The sequence below is a fragment of the Triticum urartu genome, chromosome 1 (genome assembly GCF_003073215.2).
Source record: "Triticum urartu cultivar G1812 chromosome 1, Tu2.1, whole genome shotgun sequence".
Classification (NCBI taxonomy): domain Eukaryota; kingdom Viridiplantae; phylum Streptophyta; class Magnoliopsida; order Poales; family Poaceae; genus Triticum; species Triticum urartu.
This window is the reverse complement of record NC_053022.1, coordinates 399101332-399108646: the sequence shown is the minus strand read 5'-3', so window position 1 is coordinate 399108646 and position 7315 is coordinate 399101332.

Below are 7315 nucleotides of genomic sequence, written 5' to 3'. Positions count from 1 at the left end.
TGCGTGTCATGCATTGCATATCATGTCACCATGTGCATTTCATTTGCATACATGTTCGTCTCATGCATCCGAGCATTTTTTCCCGTTGTCCGTTTTGCAATCCGGCGCTCCTATGTCATCCGGTGTCCCTTTCTACCTCTTTTTGTGTGAGGGTGTTAAACATTTTCGGATTGGACCGAGACTTGTCATGCGGCCCTGGTTTACTACCGGTAGACCGCCTGTCAAGTTTCGTGCCATTTGGACTTTGTTTGATACTCCAATGGTTAACCGAGGGACCGAAAAGGCCTCGTGTGTATTGCAGCCCAACACCCCTCCAAAGTGGCCCAAAGCCCACCTAAACCTGTTCCATCATCTAGAGCATTTGGTCACGATCGCGTGGCCGCAAACCGCACCTCATTTGGACTCTCCTAGCTCCCTCTACCTATAAATATGTGTGCCTCCCGGATTTTTCGCGCAGACGAAACCCTAGCCCCGCTCCTCCTCGCCGCCGGACATGTCTGCGCCCGCCGGACGCGTCCAGCCGCCACCTCACTGCGGCTAATAGCATCGCGCCATGTCAGCACCGTCACGCCCTCCTCCAATGCCACCACGCCACATCGCTAGCGCAGCGCCTCCTCTCTCTCCCCGCGCCGTCGCAGCCCTGCGGGCCCACGGCCGGCCCGTCCGGCCCGACCGCGCGACCCGCGCTTGAGCTCCTCCCGCGTCGCCCGTCCGTTGGCCCTCGCCGGCGCGAACGCCTCTCCGCCGCCCTACGTGCCCGGCACGCCTCGCCGCGCCTCCGTCGGTGTCCGACTACCGCCTCGCCGGTGTGACCTCGCTGGAGGCCTCGTGCCTGCCCACGCTTCGCCGGCCGCCGCCCGCTGCCATCGCACACCGCCCGCGCTCTTCGCCGGAGCCGCTCGCCCTCGCCGGAGCCGCTCGATCTCGCCGGAGTTCGTCTCACCGGAGTTCCTCTCCGGTCAGATCCGGAGAAGATGGATGAGATCCACCAATCCCGCCATCCAAACACCGTCTCTGTCCCGGATCTCTTCGTCCCGCTTCTCTCCGTCCCGTCTTGACTTTCGCAGACGTAAAATTCCACCAAGTCCCCTGAAGTTTCCAGATTCATATGCCTCTATTCATCATGTCGTAACTTTGTATCCGTAGCTCCGCTTTGCGTGTGTAGCATATCAAAATGCTCGCCTCGACGAGTACATCATTTCATATCATTGCATCATTTTCATTTGAGCTCATCTTGATGCCCGAAATGCCGTTAGAAGAGGGCTATGTGATGAATTTGTCAGATCTGTTTCAGCAAATGGCATTTTGTCATTTTTGCCATGATTAATGTGTGCATGCTATGACCCTGAGCTCTACATGTGTTTTGTTATATGCCATGCCATATTTACAGAGGTGCTTGACATGTATTTTTGTGATATTTGTGGTGACTAGCACAAGCTTGCAAAGTAGCGTAATCGTTAATGCTGATTTCAGGGACTTAGAATTTCACTAAGTCCTTGTCCTGATTTTGTCGTTATGCCATATGTTCATGTTGTTTCCTAGTGATCCGTGCCTCTTTTGAGGATGATCAGTAAGGAGGTTTTGTTAACATTGTGGTGCTCTATCCACCCATGTATTTTTTTTGCATTTATGGAGCACCCTAGCTTGAGTCAATCGAGCTCTACTTTTGCTATATCGTGAATCCTGGCAGATTGTTGACTTGTTAGCGATTTTGCCGAGGATGTTGCTATTGATCCGTGCATGCTATGTTGTTGTTCTTGCCATGTATAGCTTCTATGCCATGTTTCTTGAGGGGTGTATGCTTAGTTTGTCATGCCATGCTCTGTAGTGAGTGCATCGAGCTCGTAAACATGCCTACTCGTTAACTGTTTTGCATGCTCCAGTTTTTCACAAAGTCTGAATCTGTTTATGCTTTTGCCATGTTCACATGCTTGCAATTGTATTTTTTGATCCCTTTTGGCTCAAGGTCACTAAGGGAATTTTGTTAAGTGCTTTGAGTAGCTTCATGCCATGCCTTGCTTTGCCATGTTAAGTTCCTGTAGCATGTAGTTTTCATGCTCTAAAGTGTGCTTCCTGATGATAAATTCCAGACTTGTGTTAATTTCACTAAGTTTGAAACCTGTTATCATTTGCATTTTTTCCATGCTTGTTTGAACCTGTTAATGGATGAATTAGCCGTAGCTCAGTGTTCATCTTTTGTCAAGCATCATGAGTGGATCCCTGCCATGTATTTTGTTGTCATGTTTGAGTGTTGTAGCACATTTATCTTGTTGCATTTAGATGACTACTTGCCGATTATCGCAGACCGGTGCCAGATTTGTTTTGCTTGCCATTTCCAAATTGTGCATCCGATTCTGGTGATCTTTATATCGATTTCAACCGAAATCACCTCACCTTTCCAGTGGCACTCTTGGATTCCCAAGTTGAGGCCAGGTTCATTCATTCCCTTGCAAATCATGCATATGCATCGCATACCGCATCCCGCATATCATACCATGTTCATGTGTTGGTTGTTTACTATGTTGTGTGCTTCTTTCCGGGGTTTGCTTCTTCGGATTGGTTCCGATAATGTCGTGTTTATGAGGACCCGTTCGTCTACATCCATTTTTCTTCTTCATGGACTCGTTCTTCTTCCTTAAGGGATCTCAGGCAAGATGACCATACCCTCGAAATCACTTCTATCTTTGCTTGCGCTAGTTGCTCGCTCTTTTGCTATGCCTATGCTGCGATACCTACCACTTGCTTATCATGCCTCCCATATTGTTGAACCAAGCCTCTAACCCACCTTGTCCTAGCAAACCATTGTTTGGCTATGTTACCGCTTTGCTCAGCCCCTCTTATAGCGTTGTTAGTTGCAGGTGAAGATTGGAGCTTGTTCCATGTTGGAACATGGATATTGGTTGGGATATCACAATATCTCTTATTTAATTAATGCATCTATATACTTGGTAAAGGGTGGAAGGCTCGGCCTTATGCCTGGTGTTTTGTTCCACTCTTGCCGCCCTAGTTTCCGTCATATCGGTGTTATGTTCCCGGATTTTGCGTTCCTCACGGTTGGGTTATAATGGGAACCCCTTGACAGTTCGCTTTGAATAAAACTCCTCCAGCAAGGCCCAACCTTGGTTTTACCATTCGCCACCTAGCCTTTTTCCCTTGGGAGTCGCGCACATCCCAAGGGTCATCTTTATTTTAACCCCCCCGGCCCAGTGCTTGTCTAAGTGTTGGTCCAAACTAGAGCCCCTTGCAGCGCCACCTCGGGGAAACTTGAGGGCTGGTTTTAGTTGTATGGATTTCTTATCTGGTGTTGCCCTGAGAACGAGATATGTGCAGCTCCTATCGGGATGTCGGTGCATCGGGTGGTCTTGCTAGACTTGTTTTACCATTGTCGAGCATGTCTTGTAACCGCGATTCCGAGCCTGATCGGGTCTTCCCGCTAGAAGGAATATCCTTCATTGACCGTGAGAGCTTGTGATGGGCTAAGTTGGGACACCCCTGCAGGGATTTGAACTTTCGAAAGCCGTGACCACGGTTATGGGCAGATGGGAATTTGTTAATGTCTGGTTGTAGAAAAACTGAAGTTGATCTTAATTAAAATACATCAACTGCGTGTGTTACCGTGATGGTCTCTTCTTGGCGGAGTCCGGGAAGTGAACACGGTGTTGGAGTTATGCTTGACGTAGGTTGTTCTAGGATCACTTCTTGATCATAGTTGTTCAATCGTGCTTTTGCCTTCTCTTCTCGCTCTCTTTTGCGAATAAGTTAGCCACCATATATGCTAGTCGCTTGCTGCAGCTCCACCTCATACCTTTTACCCTTCCTATAAGCTTAAATAGTCTTGATCGCGAGGGTGTGAGATTGCTGAGTCCCCGTGACTCACAGATACTTCCAAAACCAGCTTGCAGCTGCCGAGGATACCGTGCAGATGACGCAACCGAGCTCAAGGAGGAGCTCGTTGAAGATCTTGTCCTTTTTGTAGTTTCGTTCTAGTTGATCAGTAGTGGAGCCCAGTCGGGATGATCGGGGATCTGTGTAGCTTTTGGGGTAGTCTTCTTTTATTTTGGTTCCGTAGTCGGACCTTGATTGTATCTGGATGATGTAATGCTTTATTCATGTAACTGTGTGAAGTGGCGATTGTAAGCCAACTATATATCTCTTTCCCTTATGTATTACATGGGTTGTGTGAAGATTACCTCACTTGCGACATTGCTTTCAATGCGGTTATGCCTCTAAGTCGTGCTTCGATACGTGGGAGATATAGCCGCATCGAGGGCGTTACACCCGTGGAGAGGGCTGGTTGAACAGTAGCCGGTGGAGTAGCGCGCGGTGGAGGCTGGATGAACAGGAGCCCGTGGATGAACAGTCGCAGGTGGAGGCTGGAGGAGGTCGACGGTGGATGAACAGTAGCTCGTGGAGGCTGGAGGGGGTCGACGGTGGAGATGAACAGTATCCCGTGGAGTCCCGTTTTACGGTACGCCACACCCCTCCCGATGAACAGGACCCCCGTTTTGACCGTAGCGCTCCAACACAAGTCCGTTTCGTCCGTTTTGCGGTACGCCACACCCCTCCCGATCAACAGGACCCCCGTTTCGACTGTAGGAGGTCCGTTTCCTCCGTTTTGCGGTACGCCAGACCCCTCCCGATGAATAGGATCCTGTTTCGAACGTGGCCGGTCAAACACAAGGCTGTTTCCTCCGTTCTGCGGTAGGCCAGGCCTCGTTTCCATCGCCTGTTCCATCCAAGCCCTCCTGATGAACACGACGCATTCTGTTGCCTCCCCATGAACATGGCGCATTCTGTTGCCTCCCCATGAACACGACGCATTCTGTTGCCTCCCCATGAACACGACGACGATGTTGTTTCTCCGTTCCGGCCCAGCCATGTACACGAGCCCTGGCCGTACATATGCGCGAGTAGGCATTCATGACCCCGCCCGTATGTACACATACGTGGCCATATTTTCTTTCTTGCACCCTAGTTGCTGTACGTACGTGTACATGCTACATGCGCGCCTCTACTACGACACGTGTGCGCCTCTAAATCGACTAGTATATATGTACGTACACGTTCGTGACCAGAATGACAACTCTACGTACGCTTCGACCAGGTGGGTCCCGACAGTCAGGCGCTTCCTTGCGTGAGAAGATGTAGCTGGTGGGTCCCAGCAGTCAGGGGCAAACATTTTTTCGCGAAATACGGTGGCCCGTCCGGTGGGTCCCCGCTGTCAGGTGGAGGAATAATTATTTTGCGCGTAATAAGGAGGCACTTCCTTGCTGCGGCCGTGGACCCAGCTGTCAGCGTCTCCATGCATAGTACTCTTTCGATGGAAGTCGGTCATTGACCACATTGACCATGCCGCGCCGAGAGCACCATGGCGGTGGACGACGGCGTGGCCTAGGAAGGGGACGACGCGGAGCCGGGGAAGACGCGGTAGTGGAAGCCCACGCGGAGAGGAGTACGAGGGTTCACTGGTTCGGCTGCGGTGGGAATAGTAGGGGGCAGTGAGGCTTCAGCGGCAGCACATCCGGCCATGGGAGGCAGAAGCATGCGGCACGACCGGCGCTGCTTTGGGCGGCTGGAGCAAGAAGACCAGAGGTTGAAGAAGCACTACGGCTGTTGGATGGACATCGTTCGGTCACTGGAGCTAGAATCGTTCATATTGACTAAGTTGACAAAGCCCTTCATCCCCGTCAACTTAGTAGGCCCACAAGTCAGCCTCCCACCAAGGTGGGTCCCAGCTAGCCGGGGGAGTATTCATTTTTTTGTGCGTAATAAGGAGGCACTTCCGGTGGGTCCGAGCTGACAACGGGGGGAACTTTTTTTCACGAAATAAGGTGGCCCGTCCGATGGGTCCCAGCAGTCAGGGGGAAACGATTTTTTTCGCAAAATAATGGTGGCCCGTCCGGTGAGTCCCCGCTGTCAGGTGGAGGAATAATTATTTTCCGCGTAATAAGGAGGCACTTCCTTGCGGCTGCCTCGGACCCAGCTGTCAGCCTCTCCACATACAGTACTCTTCCGATGGAAGTCGGTCGTCGACCACATTGACCACGCCGCACCGAGAGCACCACGGCAGTGGACGACGGCGAGGCATAGGAAGGGGATGACGCGGAGCCGGGGAAGACGCGGCAGTGGATGCCCACGCGGAGAGGAGTACGAGCGTTCACCGGTTCGGCTGCGGTGTGAGGCTGCCGTCGCCGCAGAATAACAGGGGGTGTGGGTGAGTAGAGGGATGCCCTTGCCAGCGGTGGGAGTAGTAGGGGGCTCTGAGGCCTGCCCGGTAGCACAGCCGGCCACGGGAGGCGGGAGTAGGCGGTCCCGCCGCGCTGCTTTGGCGGCTGGAGCAAGAAGATCAGAGATTGAAGAAACACGACGACCGTTGGATTGACATCCAACGGTAACGTCTGCTAGAATCGTTTGTTGACGTATATAATAACTAAAAAAATCTTGCATACGCGTCAACTAAACAGGCCCACAAGTCAGACCACTCCCTCTTTTTTTTAATAATTTATATATAGCTCATGGCAACTTCTTATGCAATTTATTGCAGTCGTTTTTTTTGGTTGGCCAGGGCCAATTTCGCATATTTCTGTGGGTTCCAAACTATTTTTAATACCGAAATGTCTAGCCAAATTTAAAGTACTTTGAAGATATATTTAAATTAGGTTAATGCCTAGTGAAATAGGAATCTAAAAATGTAATAAAATTCAGAAATTATAAAGTAATTGCCAATTTGTCATCTGTTTTTATATTTACAACCCATTTCATATTACTTTCAAGATTTGCAGGCATCTTGAAAGAGTTGCAGCCCATCAGGGCGTAGAAAAATAAGCAGGCCTGGATTGGGTATTCTTCAGAAAAAATAAACTGGGCTCATTTTCACAAAGAAAAAATAGCTGGGCTGGTCACATGGTGAACATAAAATATAAGCCTGGGCTAGACGGGCCACAGCCCAGTTCAAACCCTGCTCCGTCTCGACAATACCAACCAAAAAAATACTGCTCGAGTAGCTACGTCCCAGGTGTCAGCCGATCTTGTGCTGTTCTCTTGTCTATTGACTATATACGCTCACAATGTCGTGGGTCCCAGATGTTAGGAAAACACTAGGAGGAAGCATTTTATTTTTCCATACGCTGACGTGGTGGGCCCCTACTGTCATCCTCTCCACGTACTTCTGCCGATTCCTGCTGTTTGTTGACCATGTTGACAATGCTAGAGGGCGGCGCCGCGGCGAGTGCACCAAAGCGCGCGGAGGACGTCGGCGTTAACGATTTAGGAGACGGTGGGGCGGCGATTCATGCGCTGAGGCGCTGCCAGCCGT